Source organism: Gadus macrocephalus, chromosome 15 (assembly GCF_031168955.1).
Source record: "Gadus macrocephalus chromosome 15, ASM3116895v1".
Lineage (NCBI taxonomy): Eukaryota > Metazoa > Chordata > Actinopteri > Gadiformes > Gadidae > Gadus > Gadus macrocephalus.
The window spans coordinates 15,660,984-15,686,192 of NC_082396.1; the positions used below are offsets into that span (position 1 = coordinate 15,660,984).

Below are 25,209 nucleotides of genomic sequence, written 5' to 3' on the forward strand. Positions count from 1 at the left end.
CGTGCACGGTGCTGACGTGCACGGTGCTGGTGTGCACGGTGCTGACGTGCACGGTGCTGACGTGCACAGTGCTGACGTGCACGGTGCTGGTGTGCATGTATGGTGCGTGGATGGTGCTGATTGGGTGTGCATGGTGTTAATGGGTGCAGGTGCAGAGATGTTTTAGTAGATTCCAGGGCTCTGGTGTGTTTCAACAGAAATAGTCTCAACACAATGGTTTGACACGACAAGAAATACCAAGCGAGTGCAATGTGTGCATGAGCCAGAATTCTTTGGCATTAATGTTGATACATAAAACTGATCTGATCTTCAGTCTGCAGCTTGTAGTCATCCCATCGTCTGGGTTTCCATAACACTGTTTCTTCTTTTCTACACAATAGAATATGAAGGACACTTTGTTTGTCACAACCAGTTACTTTGGTTGCGTTACTAAAGCCATTCATGCCCACAGTAACGATTTAGGATTGGGTTTACTGTTGGTATTTTTGGTTATTTTATAGCAGAACACAAAGAAGCTTTCAGTTTTTATTTCTGAAGAAAATAATGAGAATCTTACCAGTGAGGGGGGTGCAGTAAGAGGCGCCTCATTATATATATGGCTTTACATAAAATATAACACATAGGGCCCTATCTTGCATCCGGCGCAAGTGACTTGGTCACTGGCGCATGTGTCGTTGCTAGTTTACAACTGGCGCAGAGCGTTCTTTTCCCACCACCGCCACTCGCCGGTAAATTAGGGATTGATCATGCGCCCCAAGGGGCGGTTCGGCGGAAGGAGGAGGCGTGTTCTGGCGCAAACGGTATTTTGCCGTTTCTGAATACCATTGCGCTACTGACCAGGAAATACCTGGTTTAAAGTCAGTGGCGCGTTGTTCAGATGCTATTTTAAGGGCGCATACACTTTGCTTCTCCCATCTACTTAGCCGCACATTCTTGGTAAATTATTTGGGAAAGAACAGCTGATGCAGCGGTAATAAGTTGTACTTTTAAATCAATGCATCTGCAAACACCGTACAGCAAACACATATTTTCTTGACAGAGACATCGTGTAGGCCTACATGCCCATAACTTTTAGGATTGATGAGTATTTGATCGTGAAAAACATTGTTTTACCGCGAGTGAGTGTTAAAAAGAATGAATGTGGGCGCGCGTGTGTGCTCTGTTTAAACACACGCAAACTAAACACGTAACGCATAATACAATCAATGGCAATGTCTATTACCGCGGGGACACATGCATATTAGGATAGCATACAATACTGATAAGAAATAATGTTTACAATGTATTGCGTATATCATTAAATAGAACCACAGTTACCGCATATCATGTTATATCATATACGTTTTCTTTGCCGAAATTTATTTGAGGACTTAGTATTTCTGAAGTTGTGGAAGAAAACCCCTTATTCCATGTGTGAATTAGGCCATATTATTTGGCAATAAACTGAGCCATTTGCAGTTTGAAATTCATGTGCATCTGTCTCATCGGAGACTGCAGACGCGCTGTCAAAATATCAACTCGTCAAATGCGCTCATGGCTCTTAAAGGGGATGGGAGCTGGCACTCTCATTGGTTTGTTGGACGTTACGCCCAAACCACACCTACGGGTAATTAGGCTGCTTCAGACCAACCCTTTTGACACTTGCGCCGCGACGCAAGTGTCATTTATCCGCCTGTAAAATAGCGATAGCGCCGTAGAACCGCCCACAAAGCTACTTGCGCTTTGCGCTTCCCACTTGCGTTTCAGACCGTTAAAATAGGGCCCATAGAGTTTGTTGTAACCAACATAATTTCTTATTAAAACGCATGGCTGGTTGCAGTGGCGCTGTTGATCCAGTGGCGGCGCTGTGCCACTGCGGGAGGTATGCAGAGGGAACATTGGTGATCCACCGAATCACGCTGAATGAATGCACACAATTCTAATGAATGGGATTGAATGATTATAGTAATTGGCGATTCTGGTTGATTTTCTAATAAAATGTTTGGAATATTCATTAGCGCAGAATCACATTGAAAGGAAGGCTTCCACAGCTCAGAAAGGAGCTTCTGATGAAATTATAAATTGCCGAAGCTCTGATGAACAAAGGAACTGTTGTTGTTATCTGCTTAGCCACACTGAGTTGACAACTGACAAGGCTACAACCAGACCAAATGAATATGTCAGTACCGGGCAGTAAACCACACTATATTAATACACTACACCAAAGCACAATATAGACTGCATTCCAAAGCAGATTATGTACTTCATAGTCACAGCACGAGAATGTTTAACCTGTAAACATTCATCTCACTCCCTGGATCATTTGAGTTGCCGTAATGTGTTGTTAATGTTCAGTAGAGAACGTTGTGTATTCATTATTAATGAGACTGTTCTGACCCCATAGTTGTGAACCTAAGGGATATTCAATTTGGCAAGGGTTTCTGGATTGTTCCGGTGATCGATGGCGGTCTGTCCAAGTTAGTGGGGTCTTGAGTGATATTAAATGGGAAGTTGTGGTAGGCCTATTCACTGGACCCTTGACATGGTCATTTGGTTTGCTAGGGCAAATCATTAGTTATACTCACGAAACTGGAATATAGAGTTAGAGGATTATAAAGTTGATATATGCAGTTAATTAGCATCCAAAATGAATCTGTATTTCACCACCAAAAGAGCATTACATCCTATAATGGGAAAAATATGAAATATTCACTGAAGCATCAAAGCCAAACCACTTTACGTGAAAGTGGTTGACCATCTCAACTCCACATAACTACACCATTCAACGTGTTTAATCACAATACTAGTTTTTTACCTGCGATATTCATCCGTGGATCTCATCAAATCTTTACCTCAAAATCCCCCAAACAGTGATACTGAAAAGCCCTTAACGCATTGCCTCATAAACCTGTAAACAAAGAACAAACTAAAGTTCTGCTGGCCATTTTTGGGGCCTGAATCCCCCTTCAAAGGAAGTGGGACCAAAGCAGATAGAAGAGTGATAAACAGCCAGCTGAGCCACTAAGACTATGGGCAAAGTGAGGGTGCTTGACCATCTGTGTCCGGCATAATTAGACTTTCTTTATAAACGAGTCCAGGGCAGAAATGGTACTTTAACCATCGACTTGATTAGGTGCCGATACGACCGGGTCTGTTTTTGGCCGTTGGTGTTGTTGTTGTTGTTGTTATGAAGGCAGGTCTCAAGGATGTCCTGAAGTCCCGGTCACGGTTTAGTGGTTGGTCCATTAGTGACGGCCTGAGCATGTCTTATCATCTAACCCCCTGTCCTCAGGAATCTTAATTATAATCATTACTTCAATCACAAATGAAGACTCCTGAAGTGTCTGCTGCGATAAAGACAGAGGATGGATGAGAGAAGTACTGTGTGTGTGTATATATAACATATATACACACACAGTATATATAACATTATATATATAACATTTTGGATGCTAATTAACTGCATATATCAACTTTATAATCCTCTAACTCTATATTCCAGTTTCGTGAGTATAACTAATGATTTGCCCTAGCAAACCAAATGACCATGTCAAGGGTCCAGTGAATAGGCCTACCACAACTTCCCATTATATATATATATATATATATATATATTTATGAATGGAAATATCTGCTAAGGGTTTCTTTTTAGAATGCATACAATGTTATTATAAGGACTAAAAGGTTATCATAATGTATACATGGTCATGTTTAATGCATACAATGTTACTATAATCTATGCAAGGCCAGTGGGGTCTGAAGGCCGTCTGGAGTGTTTAAGTGAAGAAGCTTGTTGGATTAGCCTCCTGGGGAGGGAGAGTTGTAAAGCGTCCTTTGGTTTGTATCAAACTAATTCATTACCGCTCAGTCACACAAGCAAGGATGTGACGAGTCCCTATACAGTCTTTTATTATTAACCATCATGAATAATGTCGTCGTTAGGTGAGAGAGGGAGACCTTATGCATTTGCCTCTGTATGCTGTTAAATGTATTCAGAAACACCTTTTTTATAAAAAAGTAAAGAAACAAATAAAGATGGTCCGTCTTCACTGTTAAGGGTCAAAAGGGGATCTTTAATGGTTGACATTTGCGTCTACGGGGCTCCTCTGAATTCCTCTGCCCTGATTGACGGATCAGGGAAGTAACATTTGATATTGTGCAAAAAAAAACCTGAAAGCGATTCACACAACGTGTGTGTGTGTGTGTGTGTGTGTGTGTGTGTGTGTGTGTGTGTGTGTGTGTGTTGTGGTAACCCGGTCCTCGGTTGGACCGGGTTCCACGGACAAAACTCGCTTGGCGTAGGGTTTTTAGCCATGGCAGGCATTTATTCAACAATCAACGTGAAACAATCACCCCAAAGAAGGAGTCGCGGTCTCTAGGGCCTCCGTGGGCCTCTAGGCTCTCTCCTTGCCACGGGCCCTTCCTTCCTGCACCCGACCCGTGCTGTGCTGTGCTGTGCCTCCTTTTAAAATGGCTCCCGTGCTTTTGGCCAGGTGTCCCCCAATCACCCTGATTGGGGTGCCGAAAGGGCTGCTCTCCATCGCCGGCTGGTGGGTGGGGGTGGTACACCCCGTCCTCCACGGTACCCCGGGCCCGTCCAGGCCGAGGACCACGTGGCGGGATGCCACAGTGTGTGAGCGGAGAACGACGGTCTGACACGCGTTTCCGACAATTAAAGGTAAGTGGTTCCTCCTCGCGGTGCTGTGGCGACAAGCGTGTCCCTGGCGAGAAGGACCAAAGTGTGTTTGTTTGAATTTGTAATTAGACGTCGTCAGTTTCTCTAATGAGCCCAACGAGGATGTGGAGCAGGACGTCTAGACGACTACACCCTGATGTAAGCAGCTTAAGACAAGACATGAGTTATGTTTCTGGGTTTGGGGACACAAGATTTATTTAATCTTTTTCCTCTAGTTACCGACTTTGTTGCCATTGCGATTGCTGTGATGAACCCGTATGGTAGACGCTGGCTGTCGGCCAAGTTAGTAACATAACTGTACGGTGAAAAGCTCAGAAAAGCAACAGTTGTGGAGGTCATTTTAGACGTACCCACCCCCTCATCTGGCCTCTGCATTCATAACCGCCCGTGAATATGTTGTATCGCCTTACCCATAAAACCATTAGCAATTAACAGGGTCAGGCTCAGATCATTACCTATGCAGTTGTATTTCACGCATGCCAATTTCAAGCAGCCCATCTACAAAGCAAGTCAAGCAGACTAAACCATATAATTCATCGTCCCCGCTGGCAGAGGGTTTATGCGTATGCTTGTGCATGATGGATGAATAGCACTGGTGTTTCTTGCTCGGAGGAGACGGGAGACGGGGCACGCGGGCGTCTGTTTCACCGACTCAAACCATAACAGTGTCTGGCACTTCAGACGGATGAGGCCGTTCTCCATGTGCTCAACCCTTTCTCCTTAAACATCTCTTTTCAACGTGTTCCTTTAGTTTGAAAGTGAGCTGAACATTCCATCCTTGGCTTGACGACGTAGTGTGAATGTATTGTTTAATCAATTCTTTCCCATCTCTCGATAGCGCTCTTGAAATCGGTGGTGTATTACATGAAACACTATAATGCTGTTTCATTATTAATTCACCATCTAGTCAAGGGGAATCAAGGTATGATCTGGTAAAGTATTACAATATTTCTTCTTGTCCTTCTTGTCATTCTCATTATGAATGATGTTTACCTTGACTGCTCCTTCTGTAGTATAACCGTTAGTGGTGGTTGAAGCCAGGCGCTGCTGGTATTTCAGTCAATACGAGTAATGAGTGTTATTGTAAGCATTGTTCTGTTTCGACCTTAAAAGGACATGTAGCTCAATAACAGCTCATTGCTCCTGTGTTTCAAGCCTCCTATTCATGTCATACCCAACAACCCTGCCATAGAAATGGGTTTTAGCCACCCATTTATAACTGGAACACTTTTATAAACCGTCGTTTTCCCATACATAGACCATTGTGTGGCGCGGCGCCACAGAATCAACACCGAGCGCCACGAATTGATTCTGTCTTTTATTTTTATATATTTTTTATTGTATTAAAAAAATATATATATTATTATTTTATTTTTTTCAATAACGCGATTTGGAAATCTAAAAATCGTTCCGTCCATTCATCTCTGCATAGCACTCGTTCTCCCTGTCATTCACACACACACACACACACACACACACACACACACACACACACACACACACACACACACACACACACACACACACACACACACACACACACACACACACACACACACACACACACACACACACACACACAGAGCGAGAGCGACGATGCTAACACATGAACCCACCGATGTCACCCGTCGCTTAGCAACCGGACACGCTGGGGTTGATAAGTTACCGGACTACTGTAACTACTACGGAGTGATAATATCAAAGACGTGAATCAGGCAATAAATCCAATTTCCTTGACAGCGGTAATGTTCGGTGTGCATTAAAGTACAGACGGAGTGGACCAATTGCGAACTACTGCAGCTGCTCCAAGTTAAACCCCAAACTAATCGGAAGTATTTATACTTTTGAAATCTAGCATATGCTGGTTTCTCAAAATGACCTACGCTAGCTTTGAAGGAGAACCAATGTGTGTGGATTGGTTTGCATTAGAGGCCTCCCTCTCATCGAACCTGTTTTACCCAGCAGCTAGGTTCAACACATCCTATTGCATGCATCACCTTGTACTGGCTGTGGCTGATATGGGTACCGGGTTAGCGGCTGACTAAGCGGCTGATGTGACACACCTGTCCTGCGTTTGATATCGTTAAGACTATATTAACACAAATGCCAAAATGCATTCATTTTGAAACTTTGTAGCATCAAGAAAAGAACAATGAAACAAAGAAATGCAGATCCTGAATCATCTCTATATTGACGTTTAGCACAACTGAAAAGCCACGAGTTCTCTGAAAAGTGAATTATTCTTTTGATGTAATGTATTCCTGTTTCTGATTCCAGCAATGTAAAAATATGGATAAAAAGCATAAAAAAAGGAAGTTATTTGTTGCTCTCTGCCAACACCTCTTCACTATGTTTAATTTACTGTTTGTTATTTTCACATTTGCATTTTGAAGGGTTATGTTTTTCTCACCTTTAACAAATACAATATATGCATGAATTGTTTTAGCGCATTCCGTTGCCAAATGGATACGAAATGAGAACATAAACAGAATGAGCACTGTGTTTTTGGCCCTGTCATCCAGGAAGTAAACAGGAACAAAACTCCCAGCACATTCAGCTAACTGCTTAACCTCAAAGAGTCACACTAATAGGATAACCCATTTGCACTAACCAAACAAACATGGATGTTAGCACCAAAACTGTGAGACCTTTTAGTACTAATATAACCGATAATTCATGAAGGTTATACAAAAATTAAGACTACAATTACTATTATATTAACATTATTATATCATTACGTTTATCTTCTGAGCATACAAACTCCATGCTGTTTCGATACAGACTTTTGGATTACACCAATCAGTGTGTAAGAGCCCACAGTGTTTAGAGGCTCAATGACACGCTAGCGTTTAGCCTGGAACAACGCAAGACCAGCTTACTACGAGGACTGGGGAACGTGGACTGTTCACGAGAGCTGACCGAAATGGTGTGCTGCAGAGCCTACGACTGTGGAAGATATTTTGATGAAACAGTCCAGAGAAACACAGTTTATGATAATTCTACACATCGAAAGGCACTTAAGTGTGCCCCTTGTAGATGCTGCCCCTTAAACCTTCAATAAATGGGAATCAACAATGAAGTGCGTTGTCATAGAAACTCTGAATGGATATTGCTACACATGAAGATTACAAGATTGTGAGAAAGGATGAGTGATAGAGAGTGAGAGAGGTTGTGAGAGAGAGAGAGGGGGAGAGAGAGAGGGCGTGAGAGAGCAAGGGAGCGAGAGAGAAGTGGCGAGAGTGAGAGAGTGAGAGAAAGAGACAGAGAACTAAAGAAAGGGAGAAAGAAGGCTATAGAGATGGAGAGGAAGAGAGAGAGAGAGAATTTCATTTTTAATCAAATCTTGGCTGGTTGGGTTTAATTAGGTAGGCAGGGCCTCATTTGTCCTTTCCTCTCTTCCCTCTGCATTCAAAACCTCTCATCTCCCCCACTCTTCTCAAGATGTCCGACTTTACATTTTGCCAACACAGCAAGACGGACAACGAGTGCCATAAATGACATTGTATATGTTTGTGAGCATACAGATATAGAGAGGCATGGGTGTGTGTGTATGTCTGTGTTTGCGCGTGTGTGTGTGTGTGTGTGTGTGTGTGTGTGTGTGTGTGTGTGTGTGTGTGTGTGTGTGTGTGTGTGTGTGTGTGTGTGTGTGTGTGTGTGTGTGTGGTGGGGGTTGGTACAGATCCAAACTTCATGCCGTGCAAATGGAAGATCCAAGCTTCAGCCTGACATATTGGATTAACGTTTGCCACAGACCAGCTGTTTTTGGCACAAACAAACACACACACACACATATAAAAGTTGTACATACACTCAGACACACACACCACACACACACACACACACACACACACACACACACACACACACACACACACACACACACACACACACACACACACACACACACACACACACACACACACACACTCTACATGTCTACAACACACAATGTAAGACGTCTCCCTAGAAACAGGATGACTAAATGACTCCCATAAGAGACAGAGAGACAGTGACCAGTGAGAAAGAGGGTCAGTGAGAGAGAGACAGTGAGGGAGAAACCGTGAGAGAGAGACAGTGACACAGTGAGAGTGAGACAGAGACAAAGTAAGAGAGAGGGACAGTGAGAGAGCGACAGAGAATAAGTGAGAAGGAGGGACAAACTTCACTGGATTCGTTTTGAGAAGCACACACAAACACATGCGGACAAGACGTTAACATGACCTGTACAGAGGCTGAGACTATCTTTGGGGGGCATCCTCCCCCCTCCCTTAATGGCTGTAAGCCCCCATCTGGCCAAGTACAATAAGTGTAATACGTCATATACTGGGCAGCACATAGGATAAGGTAGAACTTGTTCTGTTAATAAGTATTTAATGAGCATATTTTGGAGAATATTTCAAAGTAAGAACGTTAGACAACCAATTATTGTGTCAATGGAAAGGTAATGCTGAAACCCTAGCATAGCTAGTAAGAATCCTAGCCGTGTGAGAATTCCTCACCTTAAAGGTCCCATGGAATGCTATTTTATGGATGCTTTATAAAGATATTAGTGGGCCCCTAACACAGTATGTATATATATATATATATATTTGTACATATAATATATATTATCACGGCAAAAGCTGTTTGCGCCTCCAGACGATATTTTGAATCTCAAACGACTGCGTCGGGTTCTCTGACGTCTCTGGTTCTTTCACTTCCACATCAATCTGAAGTAGACTGAACCGCGACATGGAGGAGAAAGTGATGGTTGCCTGCGATTGTCTCCCGCCGGAGCCCCGCTGCCCGCTGCTGAGGCACCACCGCCTCGGAAGTGGGCAGCGTGCCTTGCGGCGGTGGTGCCTCGCGGCAGTGGTGCCTCGTGGCGGTGGTGCCTCGCGATAGCGGGCAGCGGGGCTCCGGCAAGAAACAATCGCGGGCAACAATCTCTTGCTCCTCCGCGGTTCATGTACTTCAGGGAGTCAAAGCCAATGTTCCTTTGCCCCAAATTCCTTCTCAACCTTGGCTGAGATAACCCCCACTACGATTCTCGTTGTGGAAATACCAGAGACGTCAGAGAACCCGACGTCTTATGCGCCATAACACCAACAGCAGAACGGTTCACCAAATATCAAAGAAGTGTACGTTACACACACACATGTGGCGCTTGCACAGCCGTAGCTCATTGGGCAAAGCAGAGAAGGGGAGGTAACATGTCCCCCCGTATGACGACATACAGGGCGCAACTCAAAATCGGCTTGTCTGAGCTTTGTTTTTTCAAAGGCAGAGCAGGACAGCTATTGCTCGCTTTACACCTTACGCCATTTCTAGCCTGCCTATGGGGACCATAGGCACACTCACACACAAGAACAAACATATGCAATCATAGCCACACTTTCTCTCCCTGTCTCTCTCTATTTCTATCTCCCTCTTTCTCTCTCTCTCCCTCTGTCTCTCTCTTCTTCTCCCCCCCTCTCTCTCTCTTTTCCTAAATGTATATTTCCCCATCCACACTGTGGTTTAGTTGGGTTAACAGGCTGTGAACTGAATTATTCCGAGCCACGGGAGACAGCAGTGGAGGGTAGATTAAACCGCTTAGGCTCAAGCATCCCTCTTCCTGTGGCCCGCCGCTGCTGTTTTTAATTCAGGCACAACAGCGAAGAAGACTGAATAAAAAATGGTCCCAAGCGCTGAAGAATTTGGAACGGTGTTGCTTGGAAACACGGATGTGACTTTTCCCCTCCTGTGTTACGTGTGTGTCTGGTCTCGCAGACGTTTACTCCTTTCGTGGACGTGTCTTTTTATCGGGTCGCATTGTAAAGCCACAGGGCGTAACACCATCAAATGGGATGTGTTTTTGTGCTCATCAATGGCCACTTTTGTTAAAGCTATTATCTATTTTTTGTTAAAAACTTACATGGCCAAAGAAATTTTTGTACACACATGCTAAACACTGCGAAGCCCTTCCCTCTTCTTTTCTCGAATATCTTTGTCATTCAAGCTACTTATTAATTAGAAATCAGAAGGGGAGAAGGGAAGACAGCATAATTAACAGCATACTTGAACAATTATGTCAGAAGAGCCCATCTGTCAGATTCAAAATGACAGATGGGACAGTCAGTGTGATTGAAAGACAAAAAGACGCGAAGCCACTGTCTATCATGAAGATGAATAGAAGAACAGAAAACCTCCATTCTGAGAGCATTAGTTTTGTTTATCCTGTTCTTCATCTTGTCTCTCTCTCCCCACTCTCTATCTCTCTCTTCCGCTCTATTAATTCCTCCAAATATCTAATTGTTTTGTTTATTTTGCTTCCAAAATAGAAGCCCCTCCATGTACTCCATCTTTTGTCCTGCACCATTACAGTTTTGAGGTTTTGTAAGGCCCTCCCAGCCATGTTGGAGTCGATAACAAGCACACAGTCCTGCTTCTCAAGTGTTTATCGTCTCGGAAGCATAAGATGGTCGCTGGTGCTGGATTAATTTGGGGGTTAGGAGTGCACACACACATACACACACACACACACACACACACACACACACACACACACACACACACACACACACACACACACACACACACACACACACACACACACACACACACACACACACACACACACACACACACACACACACACACACACGTGCACACAAACCCATGCACACGCACGCACACACTCAAACACACACACACACACATCCACACACACCAGTATGATTACTGTTGGTTTGAAAGACCCCATTCTATTTCATTTCTGTTTCAGTATGGCTTTTTTTTACCTGATAAATAAAGACCTCATGTGAAAAACTCTTTCTGGACCAGAAATATATTTCTATACTCTGATAGATATATGGATCCTAACCACTGCTTTCTCTTTCCTGCCCTTGCAAAGCGTTTGAGGGTCTGCCTCTTATATCCGCCTCTATGGTTCTTCTCCTTGGCATCAACAACTCCATTGAGTTGTTCGCCTCTTCCTGCTCCCAGCTGTGTAAGCGTTTCCCCGCGGACTGTTCAATTTCATCCTACATAGCTCACAGGAAGTATGAGAATGCCAGACCGGCTGCCACCCTGTAACACTCACCATGCGCACTTCGAATAGGCTGCCTGATCGTAGAAAAACCTGCTTTGCTGGTTAAGCTACTCACTGAGAACCACCATTTTGTTTGGTAGTCCTGTATTTCAGGTGCGCTGATTTCAGTTTTTCTAAGAGATGACTACAATAACACGGATTAACAACCACACACACACACACACACACAGATACACATGAAAACAGAAAAACACACGAGTTTACGCATAGCGACCCCTGTACACAAACGCTCACAAGAACATGAAGTAAAATATACACACACACATTAAATACTCAGAAATTAGCAGGGGGAACACACACAGGCACATAGATACACACACGAATGATTGAGAAAATTATATTTGCTGGTGGTTGAGAGTGGTCCAGAGCCAGCTCAAACCAATACCACCGCAGCGCTTTTCATCCAAATAGCACAAATTATCTCACATTAGTCCAATAGAAAAAAAAAAAGCAACAAAGTCGATAGAAAGTCAATTAGTCAATTATTTGTCCATTTTCTATGTCTCACTCAGAACAAAAGCAGCATCCATGGGGTTTCTCATAAAACACCACAGATGGAGGAGAGCGTACAGACCATACACCGCATGCCCACCCCCCTGCCCGACCACACTCATCCCCAATTGAGGAGAAGACGAGCTCTGAAAGCCAGTAATGGTCCAGGCTTGTTTGTGTTGCTCTGTGTATCCTAGCATGAGAGGAGATGCTCAAATACACCAAGGTGAAAACAACAGGATGACCTAAAGTATTTATGTCCCCACGTCAGCAGGTGCTACGGGAACGCTGGAGTGTTACCATTAGGCTTTACAATAAGCTGTGTGTTACCATAAGACGTTACAATAAGCCCTTTTACCATAAGGCTTTACAATAAGCTCTGTGTTACCATAAGGCTTTACAATAAGCTGTGTGTTACCATAAGGCTTTACAATAAGCTGTGTGTTACCATTAGGCTTTACAATAAGCTGTGTGTTACCATAAGTCGTTACAATAAGCCCTTTTACCATAAGGCTTTACAATAAGCTCTGTGTTACCATAAGGCTTTACAATAAGCTGTGTGTTACCATAAGGCTTTACAATAAGCTGTGTGTTACCATTAGGCTTTACAATAAGCTGTGTGTTACCATAAGACTTTACAATAAGCCCTTTTACCATAAGGCTTTACAATAAGCTGTGTGTTACCATAAGGCTTTACAATAAGCTGTGTGTTACCATAAGACTTTACAATAAGCCCTTTTACCATAAGGCTTTACAATAAGCTGTGTGTTACCATAAGGCTTTAAAATAAGCCCTGTTACCATAAGGCTTTACAATAAGCTGTGTGTTACCATTAGGCTTTACAATAAGCCATGTTACCATTAGGCTTTACAATAAGCTCTGTTACCGTTAGGCTTTACAATAAACCATTTTACCATTAGGCTTTATTTTATAATAAGCCCTGTTACCATTAGGCTTCACAATAAGCTCTGTGTTACCATCTGATCTGTGTTACCATTAGGCTTTACAATAAGCTCTGTGTTAACATCTGATCTGTGTTACCATTTAGGCTTTACAATAAGCTCTGTGTTAACATCTGCTCTATGTGTTACCATAAGGCTTTACAATAAGCCCTATTACCATAAGTCTTTCCAATAAGCTCTGTGTTACCATCTGCTATGTGTGTTACCATAAGGCTTTACAATAAGCTGTGTGTTACCATAAGGCTTTACAATAAGATGTGAGTTACCATCAGGCTTTACAATAAGCCCTGTTACCATGAAGCTTTACAATATGCCCTGTTACCATTAGGCTTTACAAAGAGCCCTGGTACCATTAGGCTTTACAATAAGCCCTGTTACCATGGTACCATTAAGCTCTGTGTTACCATCTGCTCTGTGTTACCATAAGGCTTAACAATAAGCTGTGTTACCATTAGAATTTACAATAACCTCTGTGTTAACATCTGCTCTATGTGTTACCTTAAGGCTGTGTCGCCGTCAATCATGAAGGACATGTAGGCTATAGGCCTACATGTCCTTCCTGATAGATGTGGCGTTTCCGACGTCCGCAGCTGTCTTTTGCTTCAAGGTTTCGCCCATTAGGCCTACTGCAATGAATTGTGCACATTCCATCTCATTGCTATACGTCGGGTTGATGTTTAATCCATTTCTCTTCATGAGAATAATTTCAGATTTAAATTGAGAATGGCAACTCCTCTTTGGCAATGTTGTATGCAACATTAAATGAGATCATTTCCGATTCCTTAGAGAACCTTATTGTTACTGCCTGTCGCTGAAATGCAGCTTGGAGAGGGGCCACTATCTCTACACACTTGTCACGTCATGTTGGGTTATTTAGACAGCTTTTTAAATGTTTCGATACGAAACGTAGTTGACCCGCTTACAAATGCACTATTACCGGCCATATTCTGACCGCACTCCTGACAGTAAATCTGTACATCGTTTGGTTGATGTGTCCCCAATCTTTTCACTTCCAATTTTTCCTCCAAAGACATTAAAGAAAACCGATTAGAAAGTAAATAATCCACTTCATTAATTTTCATGCTAACGCCCGCCATACTGCACTTGCGCTACTGTGCTGTGATTAGTCGAAGGTCACTGTACTGTAGCTACTGTGCTAGGTCAGACTTTGGGCTAAACTAATTTAGCCCAAATGGGAAGCATATGAAGGGGGCGTGTCAGGGCACCTGTCAATCAAACGTCAATGGAAGCTTACGCTACTGCGCTTGGGCTGAATACATTTAGCCCATTCACAGGAAAAAAACGAAGATGTATATATCCTGGGTTTTTCTGTCACTTTTTGGTGCTGTTGCTCCTTTAGGTTCTACCAAAATTTAAAACAATATGTTCTAAATTTTTAATAATATTTTTTTTATTTTCACTGTAAGAAAATAAAAAATCCATCGCGTGCCAGCCATGGAGCTATAAAGATCGCATCATTCGTTTCTTTCTGGAGAAGTGAAGAGGGCGTCCTACTGAACGGAGATGGGTATCCTACATTATGTTAAATGAAATGACTTAGTTCAAGTGAATTCCCCCCAAAGTATTTCATTAACATGCCGCAAATGTCCTTCAATATATTTTAATGGTCGCCATAACATAAATTCAGAAATGTTAATGCAATACTTTGGGGAGAATTCACTTGAACTAAGTCATTTCATTTAACATAATGTAGGATACCCATCTCCGTTCAGTAGGACGCCCTCTTCACTTCTCCAGAAAGAAACGTATCCCGCGCTGAGTATGCTGCGATCTTTATAGCTCCATGGCTGGCACGCGGTGGGTCCCAGTGTAATTTGAGAAATGCATCCCTGCCGGCGATTTTCATTGGATTAGGAAATTATGGGCGGGACTATTTAGGCCCGCTCACGGACGCTCTGTCATCTACGGATACGAATACTTTTGCTACACATTTACCACCTAGGGGTGTTGCAAAACAACCTGCAAAAAACCCCACAGCTGAGACTTGCAGGAGCAGATTCGAGCAGTTGTATAATGGTTTTGTGCTCGCTCATTAAAATGCTGAATTGACATAGCGTTCACAGATGTGCAACTTCTGATGCATTTGTTCAAATTTGGGTTTACGAATGCACACCTTTTGGGCATGTTCTCAGATTATGAAACACGGGTGCGCGAATGTGTTTTGCACCAACTGCGCCGCAATAATTGTGGCAAAAGGATTTGTGCATCTGTAACACAGATTAGCGTACTCGTAGACCCTATTTTGTGTTTACAATGGTATAAAAAAAATATATATATTTTTTACGACTACAAATGTACTGTTACACATTTGTGACTTTAGAGTACACATGCAAAATAAATATATACGACTTCAAATTGACTGTGACTTTAGTGTACGCATTCAAATTCTGCAGTTACAGGTGCTAAAGACTTTTGCTACAATAATACCTTCATAGTTTGTCACCTTAACTGAAAAGAATCAATGTCGGCGGTTTGGATGTTTTTTACGGTCTCAATTTAAGGTACTCGAATTGCAATATGCAGTACTTGCAAAGCCAAAGTAATGCGCGGAGGATGCCGTGTCAAATCATTATATACATTATCGTAGCGAAATACAGTTTCTGTTGTGTTTTATTTGGCGCTCCGTAATCCCATTGAAACGGAAACCGGAACCGGAACCGGATATGTTTATATTTGGTTGTAGTCTTTTCGCTCGGTTCTCCGGATGAACAGTAGGGCTAGAACCGAGTGAAAAGACTACAACCAACCTAACTTGATATATTTGATTTAGCCTATTTCACAGATTTGAGTTGAAATTGACTTAAACTTGAAACATTTTTTGTAATTTATTAGACAAGTGTCTGGTTTCCATGAATATTGGCAAATTTGATTTAAGTTATAAAAAGTTATAAAAAAAACTTTTTCATAGATGCAAGTTGTAAAAGTAGCCTAAAACTAGCACTGTTAGTAACTTGTGTTTGTTATGGATGCCCTGTAACTTGTTGAAGAAACAATGTATTTCGAAGTTTTGGTAAATAAAGAAGGAAATAACTTTTTCATATTCACAGTGTTTACATGTTCTTCAGTATACAAAATCATCATAGAAACTTGTTTTTATACCGATATCGGTAAATATCGGTTATCGGCCGTAAAGGTGCGGCCACACCAGACGCGTATCTCGTGTAATTTTTACGCGAGATACGCGTGTAAAATGTTGCTTGACCATTTTGTGTAAAAAATGGTTGCATACGCGCCATACGCGCCTACGTCACTCGCCTAGATGAGTCCATGTCCATGCAAGTGAACGGAGCGTTCCCTCTTCGTCATAACTATCAAACCAAACATCCTTCACATTCACCGAGCGAACATTATGAAAGTAAAATGCACATTTCTCGCTAAAAATGTTTCCATAAACGCATTTAATGGCGTAACTATGTTACTATTTCCACCCAGAATAAAGAAAGTTGTCGGCCGTGGCTGTGTGTGTGTGTGTGTGTGTGTGTGTGTGTCTTGCCCCAGGATGAGGCTCCCCACGGTAAAGGCTCCAACACTTGGGTGTGTGTGTGTGTGTGTGTTGCCCCAGGATAAGCTGCGCTGGAGTCCGAGGTAGGAAACCCAAACGCCGCCGTGTTTGGGTGATAGATTAGATCGGGTTAGATTAAATAATCTCGGATATCAATAACAATAATCGGGTTAAATAACTTCACATGGTGTGTCTGGTGTGTTTCCAGCATTCGTAATGTTGATCAGCAGATATATAGTCCGCCAAGACGTTGAGGTTGCTTAGTAACCAGAGACTCTGTCCATGCAAGTGAACGGAGCGTTCCCTCTTCGTCATAACTATCAAACCAAACATCCTTCACATTCACCGAGCGAACATTATGAAAGTAAAATGCACATTTCTCGCTAGAAATGTTTCCATAAAAGCATTTAATGGCGTAACTATGTTACTATTTCCACACAGAATAAAGAAAGATGTCGGCCGTATGCTTCTGTCCAAGCTCACTACTCTCTGCCAGTGACGTCGGGTCAAGCTCAAGGCTGATTGGGCAACGCGGCTAATCGTCATGCGTATGAGCGTAAAAAGTTCAATTTTTTGAACTCTTGAAATGTACGCGATATACGCGCGTATAGCGTGTAAATATACGCGCCTCATACGCGCGTTACGCGCGTAAAATGTTGCTTAGACGCGTGAAACGCGTAATACGCGCGTAAACCAATGGTTCCCTATGGAAAAAATGGCGATTTTATACGCGAAGTACGCGAGATACGCGTCTGGTGTGGCCGCACCTTAACAGTAATTTTAATATTGGATATCGGTATCGGTCAAAATTTTCATATCGGTGCATCCCTAATATATATAATAATATATAATATATGTATATAATATGTACAGATAAAAAAACATATAAATCGTGGGTGTGGTCATACACCAGTAGTTTCTGCCCCACTGAAATTTAGGGTCACTGCACGCTGGTGTAATGTTAGCATAAGGCTTTACAATAAGCTGTGTTACTATTAGGCTTTACAATAAGCCCTGTTACCATAAGGCTTAAGAACAAGCTCTGTGTTACCATAAGGCTTTAAATAAGCTGTTAAGATAAGGCTTTAGAATTATCTCTGTGCTACCATAAGGCTTTAAATAAGCTGTTAATATAAGGCTTTAGAATAAGCTCTGTGTTGCCATAAGGCTTTATAATAAGCGCTGGGTGTCTGTTTAATGTTTCGCACAATTTATTAAATAATGGTAGTGAAAAGCCATGAGCAGAATTGAAGTAGGCCTAGATAAGGAGGTTCAGACGGTCCTCCATTATTTTACAGAACAAAGCAAACCGTTTGCTTACATAGGACCTAATTTATAGGTTGAGAACGGTGGGTCTCACTTAGTTCTGGTGTAGGGATGACAGAAGGTAAAGGAAGGTATACTGTAATAAATCCCAGACATAAATATATCTTTGGCCTTCTTTTGAGGAAGTACTCTGCGATCACACCAAAATACACATTTGTCGGCCGTTCGCGTTGTCGCCCAAGTTTTGTTGCGTGACAAATCATAATCCGTCGCTGTGCAATTTTGTGCAAGTTTTATCAGGCGAATTTGTCGCGCCATATCTTTTGCCCGCCAACGGTGCTTCATGCCAATTCATTCCGAACCACGGCCGAGATAACCACCATTGCATATCTTTACCTGTTGTGGAAGATGGAGAGACGTCGGAGAACCCGACGCAGTCTATTCATAATATAATGACCAGGGAAGAGGCAGTGAATGAAGTATTGATTAGGAAGCCGCAAGTATTGATTAGGTACCACCGCTAATAAACCGTTGGAACACAATAGACCGGTAACCACAGCAACGCCGGTAACTACAACAAACCCCGCAAAGCCCAATCCCCACGAGAGCTACCCCCGCTACGGCCAACCGGAGGCTCACACAGCTTTTGGCTGTGATATATTATAGATAATATCATAAAATATTATATATTAAGAGCTCCGGGAGTCGCAAACGGCAACAATCACTTTCTCCTCCAGGCTTCGCGCCTTTTTTTTCTTATTTTTCGATTCTGCGGCTTATATAACGGTGCGGCAGAGGACAGTTTTTTTCTGGAACGAGTATTCGAATATTCGCTCGGAAAAACCAACGAGTATTCGAAGCCTGAAAAATGGCATTTGGGCCAGCCCTAATGGTAATTAAACAATAAAACACCTGTGGTTTATAGTCCATTGCGGCTTATGTACACATCATTCAATTTAGCTGCTGCGGCTTATACTCCAGTGCTCCTTATAGTGCGGAAAATACAGTATTTATTCATTGAATTTACAGAAAATGTGCTCTATCGTGATATATATCGTTATCGGGATATGAATGACCTATATGGGGATATGATATTTTGGTCATATCGCCCAGCCCTACGCCCGATTCGTGTCTCCGTTGACTTTGTATGGAGTCGTGTCGCCCCTTCGCGTGGTGGTATTTTAGGTAGCTTCTAAAATATCAAAATGGGTGGTGTTTGCTACTGCATGTTTTTTAAAGGTATGGTGCACAGGGAATGGCCTCTATGACACATCAGCTGTTGCAAATACACACAGCTGTTGCAATCGATGAACCTCCCCCACATCTTAGCTCTGACAATTCAAACAGGTCAGATTCTAAAGATTTATGTTCTTGCCTGTGTGTGTAATAGGTACTTTCTCAGCTCACAAACTAACCCCCTACGGTGGGGCAAAGGGGGTACACACACTTACAATGTTTCCATGGCAACGGAAAGCAGTGTCAATAGTAACCTATTCCCTATGGAACCCATTTGTTCCTCTTGAACTGAAATCGATTTTTTTTTTGATAAGCAGGCAGGATTGCTTTGTTTGCTTTGGTCTTGCTTTGTTTGGGAAGAAGTTTGCCGACGTAAGTGCAGCGCCTGGAGCAGGGGGAAGGCGGGGGTTGGAGGCCTGGGTTCGAGGAAATCCTTTATGACCCTAATGCTGTCATTACCCACACTCACCCAATGCTGTCTCTATTTAATCTAGTAAAATGGCATTCACAGCTATCACTATAAGTGGGGACAGAGAGTGCAAGACTACATTTCCATTTTCAAGCAAATATCCTTTTTGGTAATTTGCTAAATGGAAAAGATATATCGGTTCTAACAACAGGGTGAAAGAAGATTGACAAACAAATAGTAGAGGAACTATAATATACAATTATATACAAATTATATAAACCTTGTTTATATAATTACAATGTTAGATAGATATCATTGTATAATTACTAGTCAATTAAAAAGGAATTTGTATAAATTCTCCTTAGACCTAGAGATACCTCCCTTCCTTTTTCTAATTGAAAGGTGTTAAGATAGATTTCATTTACATTTCCACTGTAGCAATGATATACTTATACCGAGAGGCCATGCGAATCGACTGAGTTCTTGTTGCGTAGATTATTTGAACTGTCTTGCAGCCTTGCAGACAAGTCCCCATGATTATTCTCTTAAATTAGTCCGAATACTTTGCCGTCGAAAATGTCCATAAAAAAATAGTTATTCTTCCTTAAAAAGTGAGACAGAATAGGAAAGATTAAAAAAGTCTTGGGGATCGGCATTAAACGTTATATTCAACATAAGGTCTAATGGAGCCTGTTATCAAGCAACTATTCTGCAGTGAGTCCATATATATCTATATATTTTTTTTTTATCACTGATACAAAAGGATTTATTTCCCGAGGGAGAAACAAACATTTCCCTTTATTTCCCGTACGTCTCATTAGTCAAACTCATGAAGCGGGAAGTTTGTTGTGTTGCAAGGCATCAATCCACGCATAGCTCTGCACACATCCCAACATCACTGCATGTGTGCCAAATGGGATTCCAAGAAAAATGTTCAGGTGAAGAAGGGCTTGGCAAAAAAATATCAATAATGGCTGTGGTTGAAATACTGAAATACCAGAGAATACATGATGAGCATTAATGGCCAGGCAAACCATCAAAAGCCATGGCCCTGCCCTTGTCAAGTGCACCAGTCAAACCAATCTACTTCAAACACATCACAGAGCATAAAATGCTGTATTTCATCCATTCCAACGGCGAATTAGCTTTCAACGTGTGTTGGTTTGGGAACCGGTGCTCCATGGAATATGAATACTCCATGATAGATTAAGCTGGCTTGGATCATGTACCGTATTTCAAAGAGCAGGGATTTCTGGGCCCAGGCGCTATCGGTGACGCTTTAATTACGCATGCATGCATTACCTTCGATTTGCAAATTAACTCACTATGTAGGCTCGAAGATGACAGAGGATAAAAAAAACGATTGGATATCTTTTATAATTACTTGAAATAACAAATCTGTCTTCAACCCACAGGGACTCTGCCAGCCCTGGGTTCCATACCCCAGCGCTAAGTAGTGTCCTTCGTTCTGTTCAGGTTGATGAAGTGATGCACATACAAACACCCTCCACGCGTCATTGATTTGCTTTCAGCTGTTAAGGAGATAATCAAGGGATTGTCAGAGAAATGCTGGTCGCACGGGAATGTCCAACCCTCGGGTATCGGTTGGACATCAACACCATTCTCTCTGCCCTCCTCTCTCCCCAACCACCCTCCCTTTCTCACATAAAACAACCATTTTTTCATCTTTATTTTTCCCGCTCGTAAGTGTCTTTAAAAAGGAAGCGTTCTACTCCATGTCATCGCTCACTCCAACGGATTACCTGGTTGTTGCCTTTAAACCTGAGACATTATTGCTGATGTATAACGTTATTATAGATTTATCTAGAATTGTATTTTAACCCCTTTCTAATGCTTCTATGGACACAACATCGATCATGGGTAATGCAATCAAGACACATAAGCACGTCACAATACAGTTGTCTTTTTCTCTCAAGACATCTCGTCAAAATGACCTTTGGGAGATGAGGTAGAGAACAGTAGAGGTGGAACTCTGAAGCGTCTCCTCAAATCGAATGCGGCCAATTTCCAAATAATCTTTTTAGAGTACAATGGGTTCACGCAGGGAGCCTCGGAAATGGGGAGTTCTAATCCCCAAGATGATCAAACTATTAGATGTTCTTATTTTATGTGCATCATGTCTGTTGTCATGATGGGGAGGGCCCCTCTATGGGATGGGGCTGCACTGGACGCAGTGGCCTCTCTTTTTACAACGATGGCCCCTGTTGTGGACCCTCAGCCTCCTGCCGAGAACAGCATCTTCAGAGGGAGATCGTTCTTATCACAGAGACGTGATGCCGAAGGCCAAAGTGAAACACACCTACATTATTCATAGTGCATGTCCACATTATCTCCCCCAAAAATATGTTGTAAGATGGGTTGTTTGGAAAGGAAGATATATTTATAGAATAGGTGCACAAATATATAGCTGTGAGATTCACAAGCACTGGTCAATGTTTTGCACCAGAGATGTGTTCAGAATTGAGCTATATGAAAGCTTTCAGACAGGGTAAAGCAGCAGGATAGCGTGAAAGCCGTTTAGTCTTTCTTGTTTCTATAGCCCCTTCCTCACTCAATCGTTCTCCTTTGTCAACTCTGAATCTGCTTATTTGACAGCCCATCTGTCATCGATACTCAATTACCCCCTGTGGAAGTCCCAGCGATGTGCACACAAGCGTATCTTCATGCTTTGGCTCTGGCTAGCTCTTTACTGACAACCGAGACGACAAATCGACAACAGCGACCGAAGAGGAAATTCTCGCTGGCCTCTCGCTGCGCCTGTGCTGGTGGATTGCATTTTATGGCCCTTTTCTAGTCAGGAACTTTAACAATGTCTCCCATCCATCCATTGACACAAACCAACATAAACAGTAACGCGCACACACACACACACACACACACACACACACACACACACACACACACACACACACACACACACACACACACACACACACACACACACACACACACACACACACACACACACACACACACACACACACACACACACACACACACTCTTGGTGCCCCTGACTATGTGTGTCTGGGCCACATCCGCAATTATATGTTTTGCTAACAAACAATAAAGCCGTTGACTACCAGTGGTTAATTTAACACGGATACAGAACAAAACGGACAGTTGTTGATTAACTTTTAGTCTATGCCTGTGTTGGTGTCAGATTGACTCGGCTGCCAGATCGACTGGGGGGCCTAGATGCGCAATAATGACGCACTTCCTGTAAACCCTGTCTTTTAGATGCGCATGCGCATTTCATTCATTCCCATGTTATTCCCAAGTATTAACGATCTCCTTTTGTTTTCTAATCTATGAATAATAATCGAATGTACAAATTATTGTTGCCTATACTTGGGTTATATATAAAAGAAGAATCGGTTAACTCCATTCACTGAACGGGGCGATCCACTTTATTTCCAGCGCTCCCAACACAGTCAAAACAGCGACCCACACGCAGACACTTCCGTTCTCCCCCTTCAGAATAAGAGTCCCTAACAGGAACTGGGTTACATATGCATTCATCAGTGCTTTTAGACGTGTTTCCAATGTCTTTTTTTTGTGCGAAAGAACGGGCTGCGTTCAATGAAATCAAAACCAAAACGGATTGAGCCTTCTTTTTAAGTCCATGATTGAGACCCGTTTATAAACAACCCTTCCGGGTTTTGTCCGTTGGCTTGCGTCGATACGTCAAGTGTCGATACGTCATCTGTAAGCGCAGGACCCCGAGTCGATCTGGCAGCCGAGTCAATCCGGTACCCACACCTGCAGCAGCTGTTACAGTAAGTTCATTATTTTCTAATGCTACTACTGCTTAAAGGCCGTGTTGCAGGGTTTATTTTCCAACGAATTTATGCAATTTGCTCGTTGGTATTTAAGATTTAAACTGTTATTTATTGTATTTAATGTTGTTAGGTATCACAAAACGGATGTTATACGAAAAAGTAGGTACTATTTTAGCGGTTTGCTATTGATTCTCATTTCCCCCAGAATGCATTGCATGACGTCACGTTGGGGAGACACGGACCAAAGCCGCATTGAGACCCTTGAGAGTAGAGACTAGTAAGAGAGTGCTCAGCAGATTATAAAGATACATAGATATTATATATACAGGGCTCCAGAGTGCGCCTAATTTGGGCGCACATGCGCCTAGAATTCGGGGTAGTGCAACCAAATATTTCATTTGGTGCGACTGAAAATGTATCTGGTATATAATTTTTTTTTTTTCACGGTCCAACGCCCCCCCCCCCCCCCCCCCCACCCCCTCCCCTCAACAACTCACAACTTGGGTGCACCATAAATACGCGCTGGTGCACCCAAATTAAAAAATTTGACGCACCAGTGCACCCAAGGAAAAAGTTAGTCTGGAGCCCTGATAAAGTTAGTATGCTACACGTGAACCTCCTAAGATGGCGCAATTTGATTGGTTCGCTATCTCGGGATATTGGGCAATATCCCATGATTGACATCTCAAACTCGATATTGTTTTCATCGCAAAATGTCAGCTGATAACAATAAATAAACCTTCAGTCTCGGGGGCTATTCCCCAATATTCCCCAATAATATAATTGTTGACTAATAGCCTAGATAGATAAATAACCTAGTCAAGTATTTATTAAAGAGGACCTATTATACTACTTTTCTGGTCTTAATTTCTTATTAATGACTCCTATAGCGCAACCTGACACGAATCACAGCACAAAAAACTATGTAGATTTTCGGGAAACTCTTCCTCTCACCTGGGCGCTTTCAGCAGGGACGGAGTGGGGCACTAATAGCCACCGGGAGAATCCTCCCCGGTCCGGCCCCCCCCCCCCCCCCGCAACACCGTTTATTTATTTATTTTTTCAGTAATAAAAAAAAAATCTGTAAAAAAGAATGATATAATTATAATTAAGAAAATAAAAATGGGTAAAATAGGTCACAGTTCTGCTCTGTGCGGAACAGAATTGGCGCTCCGAGAATTGGCGCACTTCCTTACAAGACCGGTAACCATAGCAACGCCGGTAAACAAAAGCATTCCGGATGGCCGTAGTGCTCCCCGCACTACAGCCATCCGGAGGCGCACAGAGCTTTTGGCCGTGATATTATCTATACAATTATATTATACTATTATATATAGAACGTTATAAGACGCTGTCAACGAGTGTGAGAGGAGAGTTGACGGAGAAGATGGCGGTTGACCTTGAGTTTCAAAGTTTATACCATTTATGCTCGGTAATACCGGTGTAATGTGTTGACACGACTACACGACTACTACTACATGTTCCAAATCTGTTAACATATTCTCCATCCACTAAAAGAGAAAGATCAGCTAAGTCATTAATTCGTCTGAAATATACCAGCCAGCACATACACATTTGACTAGCAGCTTGTGCTAGCTCCCGCCTAGCAATAACGTCAATGGTGGAGCTCTGGCTAATTCACCTGCACAACTCTTTAATGCCTGACTTGAGCACTTAGATGCATCTCCATCCAGCATCCGCTTCTTCTTTATTCTGGCCTTTTCAGCCCCTCCTTTCTCTTTTCTCTTCTTGCCTTCCATGAGTGTCACAACA

At 42.5% G+C, this 25,209-nt stretch overlaps 1 protein-coding gene across 2 annotated transcripts in view; it reads right to left on the reverse strand.

Moving 5' to 3' along the window:
- The window catches only part of oprm1 (opioid receptor, mu 1), a 41,721-nt gene that overhangs the window by 9,694 nt on the left and 6,818 nt on the right, over window positions 1–25,209 (reverse strand). The gene's annotated exons all lie outside the window — the stretch shown is intronic.